Source organism: Macaca thibetana, chromosome 14 (genome assembly GCF_024542745.1).
Source record: "Macaca thibetana thibetana isolate TM-01 chromosome 14, ASM2454274v1, whole genome shotgun sequence".
In the NCBI taxonomy this organism is placed as follows: domain Eukaryota; kingdom Metazoa; phylum Chordata; class Mammalia; order Primates; family Cercopithecidae; genus Macaca; species Macaca thibetana.
This window is the reverse complement of record NC_065591.1, coordinates 66,060,801-66,076,772: the sequence shown is the minus strand read 5'-3', so window position 1 is coordinate 66,076,772 and position 15,972 is coordinate 66,060,801. Positions and strand designations below refer to the sequence as shown.

Sequence of the window (15,972 nt, the reverse complement as noted above, 5' to 3'; positions counted from 1 at the left end):
TCCATGTGGTCCCCAGAAGTACCCACTGAAACATGCATATTTGTGTATAGCAGAACTCTGAAATAATATTTTGATAGTAGTTATCTCTGAGGAATTGAATTATGGGTGATTTTCCCTTTCCACATTATAAATTTATGTAATATTTGACTGACTTGACCATAAGTATGTTACTTATATAATAAAAGGAAAAAAGGTACTTCCATTTTGAAAAAATAAAAATAAAAGCCTTTGGGTTCTTGAATGGAGATCATGGGCCACATTTGCTGCCATGTGCGGTTATGTTGATGCTCTGCAAACCTGTGCTGAGCCCTGTTGCTCAAACCCTTCCTCATCTCTTCTTGAGGGAGAAGATGGAGACTTCCTCAAGGAGATGTGACATATGGGAAGACAACAGATTGAGAAATTTACAGCTGATAGGACTTTAGACACCACCCAGCCCAAACTTCCAAATAAAATATGGGACGCAAGTGGGTGTAAGAATGAATGGTCAGGTGATGAATGCCATAAGGATTTTGAGAAATGAAATTGACTAGGAGGAGTCAGAGAGAGGTAGAACTTGAACTGGGCTTTGAAAGCTAGGACAGAGCTAAATGGGCAGAGTGAATGAAGGGAACAAGATCAGGGAAGCCTGGAGGCAGATGTCAGGGAGCTCCTTCCTGATGAGGGCAGGTAGGCTGGGGAGACAGCAGGAAGCAGGCCTCCTGGGGCTACTCTATGACTTCAGTGTCCCCAGTGGAGAAGGCTCCCCTTCACACAGTCCTCACACTCCATGGGCTTAATCATAAAATACAAATTATTTCGGTTGCAAGTTACAGGCACCTGATGTATATTAGCATAAGTACAGAAGGGAATTTCTGAAGTGTATGGGGTAGTTCACAAGTTTAAAGAAGGAGCTACAGACACCAGGGCAACTCCAGGGATCTCGGGGCCTGGAACAACGGATCTGCCTGAATTCACAAACTAAGAGCTCAGTATGTTTCCTTAAACACACCCAGGTTGGACTAAATAAAATTCTAGGATTTGAAGGGAGTAAAATTTAAACATTCTAATATCCTACGGTGGCCAGGCACAGTGGCTCAAGCCTGTAATCCCAACAGTTTGGGAGGCGAGGCAGGTGAATCACTTGAGGTCAGGAGTTCGATCCAGCCTGATCAACATGGTGAAACCCCATCTCTTCTAAAAAAATACAAAATTAGCCAGATTTGGTGGTGCACACCTGTAATCCCAGCTACTTGGGAGGCTAAGGCAAGAGAATCTCTTGAACACAGGAGGCAGAGGTTGCAGTGAGCCAAGATCATGCCATTGCACTCCAGCCTGGGCAACAAGAGTGAAACTCAATCTCAAAAAAAAAAAAAAAAAATATATATATATATATATATATATCTCCTATGGTATAGTCACTCCACGCAGCCCTCCCTCCAACCCTGTTGTCTGGGAGCCTGTCCTGCAACCGCTTGTAAGTCAAAGCCGGTAGGAGCTTTGGCCTCACAGGTTCTGCCCTCTGCTGGCCAAATCCTGACACATCGCCTTAAGCCCTCAAAGCAAAACCAATCAATTCAACAGGTATTATTGAGTGCCTTTATGTGCCAAGCATTCACCTAGGCACACTTGGAATGCATAAGTAAACAAAAACATCCCAGAAGTCCCTGCACTAATACTTAAGAGCATTTACTCCATGCAAAGCATTGGTCTAAGCGTTTTATACACTTGAACTCATTTAGCTTTTAAAACCCTCATAACAACCCTATGCAGTAAGTAGGTATTCCTTACAAGTACTTCCATAGAGCCCAGTTGTTTTTGACCTAGCACCTTCATGTACTTTCAGCCCAATTTAGGTCCCATGGTATACACAGCCTAGAGCATGGATCTGAACAGTCCCCGGAAATGAATGAGAAAGTGATTTGGGAAAAGGATGGCAGAGTACTGACACCTGTGGTCTGAAGTTGGGTTTCCTGGAAACAGATCTTGAGACAGTCTTTTTTTTTTTTGAGACAGGGTCTCGCTCTGTGGCTCAGGCTGGAGTGCAGTGGCCTAATCAGGGTTCACTGCAGCTTCGATTTCCTAGGCTCAAGCGATCTTCCCACATCAGTTTCCCAAGTAGCTAGGACTACAGGCATGTTCCATCCCATCCAGCTAATATTTTATTTTAGTAGAGATGAGGTCTCACTATTTTCCCAGGCTGGTCTCAAACTCCTGGGCTCAAGCAATCCTCCCGCCTCAGCCTCCTAAAGGGCTGAGATTATGGACGTGAGCCACCACACCTGGCCATCCGACAGACATTGATGGGAAGTGTTTTTCAGGAAAAACCTGCAAGGGAGAGAGTGGAGTAGACAGGAAAGGGAAGGTACCATACAAAGTGTGTCTTGGTCACATCTAGCCTTAGCCTGATCCACAGGGAACTGTTATATATGGGGGCATAAGTCCCACAGCAGAATTACACTCCCTTGAGACAAGGCAGCTGGCCTTTTGTATCCCCAAAGCAGTCAGTCATTGGTTGTGGGCCACCCTGGCAGGGAAGGGGGACAAGAAGGTTTTGAGGAGGTTCCCATCAGCTGTGGGGAAGGGAGCAGCTGTGAGCTACTGCAGAATAGAGCAGTAGAAGAAAGATAAGCAAAGGAGTGCTCTTGGTTGGAGATTAGCAATAGCCTCGTTCCTTGGGAAGGTTCTGAAGCTCTTTTTTCATCACAGAATTGGCCCCACCTTTTGTGACCTTATTTTGCTACCCTATATCAGTCATTGGCTGCTAGTTGCTACAGGGGTACTTACTCTCCCAGGGCGTGCTCATATTTGACTCAGGCCAAATCTCTGGGGATGGGGACAGCTCTAGGCTGATGACGGCAGCCTGGCGAAGGGGGCTCTGGGGCCCCATCAGCATCCGTGATAGCTGTGCTGTTGGGGAAACGAAAGTAGAAGCAGAGTGTCACATCTTGGGAGCTCCTTCTAGTTTAAGAGACAAGAAGCACACATCAAATAACGAACAAAAATAGGACAATACCAAATAGAACTAAGTAGGAAACAGTATCATTAAGCACCAAAAAGTGTGGGGGACAGATACTAATGTGGTGGTCAAGAAGAGGAGAGGACATCGGGCACAGTGGCTCACTCCTGTAATCCCAACACTTTGAGAGGCCAAGACAGGCAGATCACTTCAGGTCAGGATTTCAAGGCCAGCCAGGTGAAATCTCCTCTCTACTAAAAAAAAAAAAAAAAAGTACAAAAATTAGCTGGGTGTGGTGATGTGTGCCTGTAATCCCAGCAACTCAGGAGGCTGAGGCAGGAGAATCACTTGAACCCAGAAGGCAGAGGTTGCAGTGAGCTGAGATGGCACCACTGTACTCTAGCCTGGGTGACAGAGCAAGACTCTGTCTCAAAAAACAAAAACCAAAAAACAACAACAAACAAAAGGGTGGGTGGAGGGGGAGAGGGAAGTTCATGCATGTTTCCGGGAAGAAGTAGAATTTGTAGTGGAATATGAAGAACTGGTAGGATTTGGTTAGAAAGTCCAATGTAAGGCCAGGCACAGTAGCTCACTCCTGTAATCCCAGTACTCTGGGAGGCTGAGGCGGGTGGGTCACCTGAGCCTGGAAAGTCAAGTGGCTGCAGTGAACTGTGATAATGCCCCTGCACTCCAGCTCTCAAAAAGTAAGTAAATAAATAAAATAAAAAATGAAGGTCCAGTACAGTATGAGCCAAGCTCAGTGTTCAAAGTAGGTGGATGGCTTTGCCCTACTCAAACATTCAGAGACTGAGGATAGCAACTGCCATTTTCAACATGTAGCTTCCAAGGTCACTCATTGTCAAAGCATTTTCTGGTTAGTGAGAAAAAAGACAAAATGGAATTCCAGGGCCAGGGATTTACTCTTAAGAAAGCAAGGCAAAAGCTGCGTACATCTCTTCTGCTTAGCTCCATTGACGAGGGCTTAAACAACATGGCCACAAACTGGCTGCAAGGGGAGCTGGCAAATGAGGTGCCTATCTGAGTAGTCAAGTCCCAGCTAAACATCTATCACTGTGGAATAAGGAGAGAATTATTTTTGGTGGACAGCCCCAGAAATCTGCATCCCACCCTCCTCACTCTCCCCAACAGGCTCCTGTCTTCACCACACCCTCCTAACTCTCCCCCGAAAGGATTAGTTAAGATAAAAACATTTATAACCCCGCTGGGAAGGAAGAAGTGCTGTTACTCTGATTAGATCATGTTTTGGAGGGAGGGGGTGAAGACGGGAGCCTTTTGAGTATAACTTAGCCTATCCTGGGAGTGTGACTTTTGCTCATTTTTTTTTTTTTTTTTTTTCTGGCACAGGTGAGTCTGGTCTCTCCTGTCATTAGAATAATATCCAAGATTTCGGTTTAGGCATAGGAGAAACAGACAAAGCAAGGCTTTCAGCCAACCAAGGAAACAAGATTCCTTGTATAGAAAAGGAATCTTGTTTCAGGTGCTGCTAAGAAACCAAGAACATTATTTCCCTGGGTGAAATGAGAGAACGATCTGTGGCAGTGGTTGAACTCTGAGGGAGAATGAGCTCCTGGGAACAAGAAACGCAGAAATTCATGAACAGGAAAGAAAAATTAATATTTTATGAACAACTGAATTCCTCATTGCACCCAGGGAGCTGACTCACCAAGGTTACAGCTCCTTCTTTGGGCGGCTCACAACCAATGAGGGGCTGATACAGGGATCCAAAGGTCTGAGTCCATCACCGATTTGGGGCAACTCTGAGGGGCCATCTTAGCTCCGGAATTCCCCAGAGGATCAGCTGAGGCTTCAGTGACAACCACCTTGTGAGTTAGCTTCTTCCTCTGCCCACCCCTGCTTTCTCATTTCCTATTTCCCAAGAATACTTCCCCCAACAACCTTCTGCATGCAATTCTCCATCTCAGTCTGTTTCCAAGAGAATCAATACTTCCTCAAGAACTGTGCCCTAACATGGAGTTCATTCCAAAGTCAGTACCAGTAATAATAGAGCAATGGGATGATAGAATGTAGATGAGGTAGTTAGTGGTTCTAGCAAACTAAAAAGACAAGGCAGTGAGAGACAGCAGTGTAGGAAACAGCCAGCTCTATTCATTGAAAAAGAACTAGCCACTAGAGGGCCCAGCACTACAGGTTTACAGCTCTGCTGCCACTTTTTAGAGCACAGAATTTTACCCTTCATCTGGCAGACATCCAGCATAATTGTCCACACAGCTGGGAACATTGTTGGCCATGCTTCCTTCTCTTTTACCTAATCTGGAGACACCAGTGTCCTGGCCTGTTCCGATACCCTAGCACCAAGCCCCCATGCCATTACATATAAGCCTATTCCCATAAATAAAGGCTTCCAACGCCTGTTTTTTCTACCCACTGTTCTCATTGTTCCAAGGGACTCTGAAGATGTGAAACGTGAAATCCAAATAGTTGGTTGTGACCATCCTCACCTAGGAATGGAGAGAATCAGCAACATATTGTCTAGTCCTGCCACTTTCTCTACCCCCGTCATCCCCCCACCCACCAATTTGTAATAAAGACACATAGACTTAGATGCAAAATACAGTAGCCAAGGGAGAAAGGGGATATCAGAACCTTCTCAGAAGATGAAAAAATTTGAGAACATTGTGTAATTGAGTGAATTAATGAGTTATTTCTACCATGGATTTATTTAAAGACTCAAAGGAAATTTTCTTCTGCACCCTATTTGGAAGGACAGTCCTTTGCAGGTTGGGGGATTTCCCTTACCTCAGGAGGAAAATATTGGGAGGTCTCTGTTTCCAAAGTATAAATTCCTCAAGGATCAGAGTTAGATTGTCTGTGAGAGGGAAAACTCTGAGGGTTAAAGGGACAAGAGCTGGATTCTACAAGACCAGGAGGATGGAGGGGTGGTGGAAATCAGCCCATGAACTCTCCCCCATTGCCCTCCTAGTATCTCTGGCAGTGATGACTACAAAGACTCCTGGGGGATAATTACCACACCATAGCTTTGGGACCATACAGGAGTTCTGGGTGGCCAGGTTTACAATGGAAGGAGTAAATGTCTTATGCAAGTGGGCCAGATACCTCTGGCTGCTCCACACCTGCTTGGACAATGAGCATCTTCAACACAACTGCAATGGACTGAGATTGTCCCCCAGGTTTTCTGGATTGGGTAAGCCCTGGGGTTTTTGCATCCCCACAAAGTCTCTGAAATTAGATGTTCCACAAACCTGGCAGGTGGGGGTGAAGCTAAATTTAATTGGATTTGAATTAGATAAAAATTTGATTTGATTCAGCAAGGAGTAAAGAAATCTAATGTTCTTTTACTTGCTATTGAGCAAATTAAATGGGTTATAATATTGGGAGTTCTGATATCGCAAATAGCAAACCTAGCCTGGCCCGGTTAATAAAAGAATAGTAATACTCTATTGAGGGGTTGCCATGTGTTAGGCAGTGCATTCTTTCATTTAATCCTCACAATATACCTATGAGGTAGACTGAGACTTAGAGAAGTCAAGTGCGTTGCCCAAGGTCACATGGTTAGTAAATGGCAAACCAAGTTTGTCAGACTCCATGTCTAACTTCTACAGCCATTCATTCCCTGTTGTCTAGCCATTCATTCACTGATATCTAATCCATCATTTACTAATCTGTTTAGCCAGATATGCATTCAGACAGTAAACAGAATTAAGTTATTCTGTTCCTTAAATAATGAGACAGATCTAGTTGGTGTTTAAAGAACAAAAGAATCTTAGAATCACAGAATGTTTGCACTGGCAGCTGGTCTAGTGGGAAGAGCAAAGCTTTAGAACCAGGTGGACTAGATTGGAATCTTGGCTCTGCTATTCATTCTGTATGTGATCTTGAGCAATTTATTTAACCTAATTATCAGCTTCCATATCTGTATATCACAAATATATGCACATTCTCACTAGACTAATATGAAGAGTAGAGATAATGTCACATGGAACCAGTGCAAAAATGCAAGTCCCAGCACAAAATGAAAATGCTGGCACTTTGTTCAAAAATTACCAAGAATTTAAAGATGGTGACAGCAGAGTATTAAACCAAGTGTGGGGGCCCTTCTGAGCATAGGCCATGGTGGCACATCCACAGCCAGGCACAGAGTGGGTCTGCAATAAATTGTAGTCCTTTTCTCTCTAGATCACTGATTATAACCATCTCCTTTTGCAGATGAGGAAACTGGAGTTCAAAGAAAAGCTTAAAAATGCAAATTAGGGCTGGGCGCGGTGGCTCACACCTATAATCCCAGCACTTTGGGAGGCCAAGGTGGGTGGATCATGAGGTCAGGAGTTCAAGACCAGCCTGGCCAACCTGGTGAAACACCATCTCTATTAAAAATTTAAAAATTAGCCAAGTGTGGTGGCACGTGCCTGTCATCCCAGCTACTTGGGAGGCTAAGACAGGAGAATCACTTGAACCCAGGAGGCAGAGGTTGCAGTGAGAATTACTTGAACCTGGGAGGTGGAGGTTGCAGTGAGCTGAGTTGACCCCACTGCACTCCAGCCTGGGCAATAGAGCAAGACTCCGTCTTGGGGGGGTGGGGAAACGCAACTTAGTACCAGAGCCAAGACCACAACCAGACCTCCTTTGTTCCCAGCCAGTGGTCTTTACCCAGCATTTCCAAAGCAGGTTCTATATGATGATAATAGATATTCCATATATAAAAGTTTCCATCAACAAGCAAGTTTATAAAACACTGGATTAAGGTTAAACAGACATCTTTTGCAGAACTCTTCAGAACACTTTTATGTGCAACAGGAATCTCCAAGACAGGGATATAATATGGAACATTGCACAAAAGTATTTGACGTGGAACCCTTTTTCAGGAGCATATTAAGTATCTCTCAGAACTCTTTCAGAAATGCCACTCTAAACACTGCCCCAGGGTGATGGAAGTTTCCATGGGTTTTGATCTGTGGGGTGTGGTTGTTTTTATACTAAATTAGAAGCAAATATATTCTTCCCACTAGTCCTTTCTGTCAGCATCCCTGTCCCAGCTGACTTGTGAGCCTGAGGATATAACGATAATGAAAACCAGACTTCAGGAAAAGCACACTTGTCTAGAGTCACCCAGCTGCATCCATAAGGCAGATGCAATATGCCTCTCTCCCAAGAGTAGAACACAGAGACAAAACATACACTAGGATCCCAAAATTCTTTCCATTCTGGGTAATTGGCTCACAGACACCACATTGCAAAAGTAATAGCTAAAGTCCCCTATAAAGTCACATAAGCAGCTAGGAAATCAGGATTCTCATCTTGGAGCCTTTATTTATTAGCTGTTTGACCTAAATTGATCAATCCATCTGCTCATCACTTTACTTTTATCGAATACCTTCTGGCATCAAATTAAATTAATTTCTCCCTTTGTCAAACTACCATTGTTTCATCCGTAGCACTCTTCCCCCAGGACTTTGAGAATCTCTGTGCAACGTAGTTTGAAAATCAGCAGGTTGGATGATTACTATAGATCATCTAGTCTATATGGATGGATGAAATCTATATGGAATCTATATGGAAAGGAATTATAGTTTCAGCTATAATAGTCTGTGATTCAAATTTATATACAGTTTTGCAACTCATTGCCTCTGCTTATTAACCAAGGACCCTAGTTCCCTGAGAAATGCACCTCTTAATTTCTGAGAGGCCTGGAGAGTGATTCTCACATGCTGAACTGAGAGGTCAGGTGACTTGGACACTTCTGGAGTTCCCAGTACATAGCATCTATTATATGGAATGCATGAAGGGGAAGAAACTCCATCATGATATACTTTGTCACATGGGTTTCTAATGGGTAATATTTATGTCCTTTGACTCACAGAACTTTCAGTAAAGCAGCTCTTCTATATTTTGCTGATTCCTTCCTAACCCCACTTTCCCTCTACAAATTCCTAAGCCTGAGCTGCAGCAAGGCCAAGAAACAAATCTGCATGACAAACCTAATGTTAAATGTTGGCTCATTCGTCCTTGATTTTGAAGATTCTATTGCTGGACCCATGTTGCCTATCTCCTCACTTTCCTTAAGATGAGTTCTCTCCCACGAGAGACCCAAAGTCCTCACGAAAAATGGACTTTGGGTGAGTTGGGCCTACTAGGTCGAATATGCCCAAATGGGTCCTCCAGGAAGCAGATGCCAAAATGGAGTGAGAAGTGCCAGAAATGTACTGGGGGAGAATGCCTGTGCGGGAGCAGGAGTAGATGAGGGAGCCTCAGATGGTGATGCAGATCTGACACCAGTGAAAAAAAGAGGGAAGGAAGAAGGACTGGGCAGGAGGAGCCTCAGGTTTCAATGCAGCTCTGAGAAAGCCTCAGCCAGGCTGATGAAGAGCCCCAGAGCAGAGACTGCCCATTACAGGAGCCCCATGTTGGGCAGGAATGGCCTGGCTTTCATACGTCTGCAGGGCTTGGTCAGTGGCAGGGAGAAGGCCAGGGTGAGCATGACCAGCGTGTAAACACCAAAGGTGCTGCTGCCTGAGGCTGGCCACTAACTGCTCTCCTCCCTGCAGGCTCCCTGTGGGAGACCTGAGCAGCTCACTCACGGTCAAATACCCACGCCTGTGTGAATTCCAAAAGTGGACATAATTTAAGCTCAAACGGAGCCCTGTATGTACATTTATTACAATTTTGTGTTGAGTGTACAAAAAGTGTAGCACTTGGCACAGCAGCAGCCCCACCCTCACCAGTGGAACAATCGAAGCGAAAAAGGGCTAGTCTGGGAAGGTTTCAGGTAAACAGGTGAGTTTTTCTTACCATGATTGTCAACAGCAGCCTCCATTGTAGATTAACACTGTGTCAAGCTTAGTACAGAGAACAATTCTCAGGGAGCTTCAGTTTGCAATAAAATATTCCTCACATGAGGCGCTCAGAGCAGACTTTTGAAGAGTTTACATGTCAATCACTGGATGCTCCAAGGAGGGAGGAGCTTCTTATTAGAACTGGCCCTGGAGGCTACCAGAGAGACCTTGAAACTGATCTGGCAGCCAAGTGGGTGGTGCAAGGACACACTCCACCCCTGGGACCCTGCCAGCCAAGCTGTAGGATTTGTTGAGAGGCAGGCCCAACACCTGTTGTGGCTGCTGGATGAGATTCAAAATTTAAGGAGAAAAGACAGAAGAGGAAGGAACTGGAAAAGAGGAATCTGTAGCTAGAAGAGGAAAGACAGCATGCTTTCCAGAACCGTCTCAGAATTCATCCCAGGCTAATCACCTGCCAAAAAAGAGATAGTGTCAGTGGTAGAAAGAACACTGAAGATGACACTTAAGCTCTGCCGCTAACTCCCCGGCTGACCTCTGTCACTCAATGCCCCTCTGGGCCTGTGCTCCTTGGCTGTAATCTGCTGAGCTATGCCAGACACCTAAAATTCTTCCATTTGAACAGTCTAGGATTCAAACAAGCTTCCTTAAAATAATCTTGGAAGAACCTAGTATGAAATGGGCAGAGGGGGGAGGATAAAAAAGAATTTCCTGTGAACCCAGGCGCAATAATATCATATAACATAATGTAACATAATAAGCTAACCTAATCATAGCAAGCATTACAACAGGTGGGGGAATCTGGGAATGGGAGCCAGTAATATCTCTAAAGTAGAGGTAATTTCATGATCAAGACATCCAGTGCATTGAAACGTGACGCTGTTCTATCTTTATAGAGTGTGCAGATGGTTGGGAAGGAAATTAGTTCCACCTGTCAGCTGATTCTAAAAGATCTGAGCTTCATATACATTCCATCAACACATGAACTCCTGATGTCACTAAAGCAAAGAGATGGAATGGTCTCTGTCCTTTCCTGAATGCTCTTCCAGTTTTCTCTCATAAAAGTCATTTCTACTCCCCTTTAAATCTGCATTCACAGTTTGTTTTCACTTAGATAAGAATGCTGGGAGGGGAAAGCATACTGTTTTTTTTCCCCCCAGTCCTACTATTTTAGGATTCTAGCAACAACAGGGTTGCATGCTCCCTTCTTATTTATTTCTTTCGTTGAGCTAAGAAGATGCCACAGATAAAAAACCAAAACGAAATGAAAAACTGCAGTCAAGAGAAGAACAAAATTAGCAGCCAATCAGGAAAAGGCTGTACAATCCCCAGGCCTTTAGATACTTTATCCTCTAGGCTGGGCCCTCCCAGAGAGGATCAAGTTTTCTCTTGGGGTTTCTTTTTGAATTAAGCACCACTGAGGGCTATGGTCCAGAAACACAAACTCTTAACCTCGTCCCTGGTAGACAAACAGGTCTAGGGAGATTAAATAACCTGCAGGGAGAGAGTCCTCTGGGATCCACGGGAGACCAGACTGAAGCAAAGAAAAAAGGGACTATGGTATCAGTGAGGACACAGGAGCAGCCACAGGAGGGCTGTGCTGCCTAAATAAATAATGGCATGTTTGGCAGCAGACCCAATTCTCAGACAGGCCTGGGGCTGACAGGTAGGCTGTCTGCTAACATACACTCACCCTTTGGATCTCAGCTTCAATGTTATTTCCTCTGGGAAGCAGGGTGCCACACACAGTTGTACTGGTTGCCTGCTGCACAGAAAATACATTCCAGAGTTATATGTTTTTATAAAAATGTCCCGGAAGTTGGTGTTTTAAGGAAAGAGCACTCTTTTTTCTCTGATTCACAAAAAGGTGCTGGACTGGCAGTGACCTTGCTAAGAATCCTTTCCTAATTCTTATCAGAACAGGTTTAGTGCCCCTCCTATCTGTTCCAGAAGGACTCCGTCTACCATGGTATTTACCACGCGTTATTCTAATTGCCTTTTTACTAGTGTATACACAGTCTAGATTATCAGCTTTGTGAGTCAGAGGCTGTGTCTCGTTTGACACTGTACTCTGGGCCCCAGAACAGTGCCTGGCCCTAGCACAGGTTCAATGGTATTTGTTGAATGAATAAGCAACATATTCTGAGCCATTCCAATGCTCTTGCCCAAGTGGACAGAGAGCTTGTCATAATAGAGTACTAGTCATGTCCAGGGTTTGAGTCTTTGTTCTACCTCTAACTTACTACATGAGTTGGCAAGTCACTTCACCCTGGTATTCTTGATGTAAAATAGGGATAACCCTACCCTGTCCACCTCAGAGGGTCATTATGAGGAGTAGTTTAGAAGTATTACTAGGTAAACTTATGAAAATACTGAACACATGGGAAGTATAGGCCATTCCAGGAAACTTGGACTACAAGGGGTCTAGGACCAGGAGTGACCTTACATCTAAACGTAGTTAAGTAGTCACCTCTGGCAGAAAACTAAAGATTTCTAGGCCAGGCAATACTTTTTTGGTTGCTATGGGTAGAAACCTCAAAATGTCAAAAGACACATTTATTGTTTCCTATAGGTAAGGGTAAATTTAAAGCTGGACCTCCAGGACAACTGGAAATAGGCACAATAATGCCACAAGGTAGATTGCATTCTTGTCCTCTCCCCTGTCCCCACCCCACCACACTCCATCTGTCTCTTCTTTCTGGAAGTCAGCCCACCAACTACAGACTGGCTTCCTCCACATAGCAAGGGATGTGGCTACTGACACCTCCTGGCTCCATCTCACACTTTTGCCGTCTGAGGGGGACTGAGCCCCTCCCCTTATCTCTAATTTGCAAAATTTCTCTTTGGCCCTGGCTAGAAGATACATATTCATCCCTGTGCCAAGGGTGAGAGATTCTATGATTTCCAGCTCCTACTGGAACTACATAGTTGAAGTGGGGGATCAGTGTTCAAAAAGAAGGGAGGTACTGTTCTAAGAAAGGCTGGGTACTAGGATTTCCACTACAATTTTCTAAAGATCATCCCCCCACTGAGACCTGCCATTAGCAACATTAGCAATCAGTTAGCTTTGGTTTGGGCTCTGCTCCTCTCGCGCCATTCTTTCATATACCCTGAGTTCCTTATAATAGAAGGAAGGGAACAGAAGGGTGCCAAGTATAGGAGAGGGACAAGCAAATAAGTAAATACAGTCTACTTTCCTCTGCAGACCTGCAATAAATAACCAGAGAAGTGAGCCATGTGTCTAGAAAAATTCGTTCCCTTCCTAGGATTGATGGCAAGTGATGTCACCTGCTCAATGTCAGGTCCTAAATTCCTCTGTGCTTTGGCCAGGTTGTGGCTTGACAGCAATGTTTCTGAACTACGTGTCTGACCACTTTCACTTTTTGTACTGTAGCATTCCTTTCTTGTCTCCTTTTAAGTAGTCCAACTCACATATCTTATAAATGGACAAGCCAGAGTCCCAGAGAGGGAAAATTTATTATCCAACATCATACACTAAAAGGGAGTTCATGGTCAAGCTAAGATCAGATTCTAGGTCATCTGACATGTGTTTTTTCCAATTATGACCATCCTTTGTTTTTCTGCATGTTTATAACCTGAGAGATGTAGTTCACCTCTTACTCTCACCTTCTTCTGGTTCTTTTGTCTTTCTGGGTCACTTTTTAAGAGGACTTCTCAAGGTCAGCTTCACTATACTCCTATTTAGTCACCTCTGGATCCCAGTGAGTTAGCTACTGTCTTATCCTCCGCTATCAGGAATGAAATTCCAATACCAGAGACCCCATCCTACTGATGCAGTATTCTTTTCACTGCTCTTTAGCAGGAGCTCACTATTTAAGCTAGTCTTAACTTGTAGCAAAATTGCAGGCATCATCCTGGCTAACTCCTACTTACCTTCCAGATATCCATTTAGATCACTTTATTTCAGAAGGTAAAATATAAAATGTATACCAGGAATACTTTCTGTAAGCAACTCATAGTACCCCATATGTATTAGTTCATTCTCACACTGCTAAAAATAACTACCTGAGACTGGGTAATTTATAAAGAAAAGAAGTCTGATCGGCTCATGGTTCTGCAGGCTATATGGGCTTTTGCTTCTGGGGAGGCCTCAGGAAACTTACAATGACGGCTAAGGGGAAACAAGCCCATCTTCACATGGCCAGCAGGAGAGGTGGTGGGGAGGTGCTACACACTTTCAAACAACCAGATATTGTGAGAACTCTATCACAAGACAGCACTAGGGGGATGGTGCTAAACCATTAGAAACCACCCGCATGATTTAGTTACCTCCCACCAGGCCCCACCTCCAACACTGGGAATTACAATTTAACATGAGATATGGGTGGGACACAGTACCAAACCATATCATTTCAGAAGGTAAAATATAAAATATGTATGAGGAATACTTTCTATATGAAACTCACAGTACTCCGTACCTCCCCCTATAAAACATTTAGCACTCTAGACAATCATTGCCTGCTTACTATGTCTCTTTTCTTCATTCTACTATAATTTCTATAAGAACAGAGGTCATTCCTATTCCCTTTACCGTTATTTCCTCCAGGAAATGTTGCATAAATATTAGTTGAATGAATGACTAGAACACTGACTCTGTGGTTCCTAATTATTTGCACAGTAGCCATCAAATGACAAAAGGATGTGAAATACTTTAGAGGTGAAGACATTATGTAGCTGTTGAGGATTATCCTAAAAGCACTCATTATACCATCTATCACTATAATATAAGCCTTCTCTGCTTGGAGATGCCAAAAAAAATTCAGTAGTCCATCCACAAAAGTTTCCCAGACTCTTATGTGATTGGAAGGGCTGTGCTACTGCCATAGGCAAACTTCATCACCAGTATCAAACATTGCCTTTGTGACATTTCCCTCACCTCAGTGGCAGGTTAGACTCTGCCTCTGGTCTCAGTCCACTTGGTGTCCCTGTCCTAAGTTTTTCCATGTGTTGCCTCATTTACAACAAAGCTGTGAGAAAGGTTCTATTTTTACTACCCTTTAAACAATGGAAATTTCAAGGTACAGGGAGGTTATATGACTTGCTCAAAGTCACAAAGCAACTGAGTAGTGGAGCCAGGATTCAAACCCAGCTCTTGGTCTGAATCACTATGCTATATAAGACTCTTCTTTTGGCTGGGTGCGGTGGCTCATGCCTGTATTCCCAGCACTTTGGAAGGCTGAGGCGGGTGGATCACTTGAGTTCAGGAGTTCAAGGCCAGCCTGGGCAACATGGTGAAACCCCATCTCTATTAAAAAATACAAAAACTAGGTCGGGCATGGTGGTTCATGCCTGTAATCCCAGCACTTTGGAAGGCCAAGGTGGGAGGATCACCTGAGGTCAGGAGTTTGAGACCAGCCTGACTAACATGGAGAAACCCCCATCTCTACTAAAAATACAAAATTAGCTGGGTATGGTGGTGTATGCCTGTAATTCCAGCTACTCGGGAGGCGGAGGCAGGAGGATTGCTTGAGTCCAGGAGACAGTGATTGCAGAGAGCCACAATCATGCCACTGCACTCCAGGCTGGGCAGTATATCAAGATCTTGTCTCAGAAAAAATAAATAAAAAGACTCTTCTTTCTATTACTTCTTCTACAGCAAACTTCTATCTTGTTTAGACTGCCTTCTTCCTGTTATCCAAACAGACCTTGGACTTTTCCAATTCTGTGTATCTGGAATATGATTTTATGAAGAACTCAGAGGAGTCTTATAGATTATTTTATCAAAGACTTCTATGTTATAGACGACAAAATGGTGGTATGTGTTATGGAAAGAACATCAGCTTTGGAACAAGGAGGCCCTATAGTCAAAGTTTGGCTGTTTTAGTTATTGATTGCTGTATAACAAACCACTCTACCACAGCCGCTTAAAACAACAGCAATTTCTTGTTTCTCACGATTACACGAATTGGCTGGGCAGCTTCTTGGTTGGTATTACCTGAGCTTGCTCACACTGCTGCATTCAGCAGGGGGGCTGAATGGGCTGGAAGGTTGCCCATGACCTCACATATCTTGCTTGACTGGGGTGACTTCCATGTGGACTGTCATCCTCCCAAAGGCTAGACCAGCGTTTTAAAATATTGGTCTTGATGAGAGGAGCTGAAAAGAATTTGTGGCTTTATTTAATCTGTCTCACTTCCTAGATGGTTTACCTTGGACAATTTCCTTCTCTCCTGAGATCAGTTTCTTTGTCTTTACAATTGGGAGAGCAATCTCAACTGTCCCAGA

At 44.0% G+C, this 15,972-nt stretch overlaps 1 long non-coding RNA gene across 1 annotated transcript in view; it reads right to left on the bottom strand.

Annotated features, from left to right (window-relative positions):
- The window catches only part of LOC126935299 (uncharacterized), a 78,269-nt gene that overhangs the window by 21,998 nt on the left and 40,299 nt on the right, over positions 1-15,972 (bottom strand). Inside the window, exon 2 of the long non-coding RNA XR_007719206.1 lies at positions 2,767-2,889. This is a non-coding gene — a long non-coding RNA (uncharacterized LOC126935299). The remainder of the gene's footprint in view (positions 1-2,766; positions 2,890-15,972) is intronic.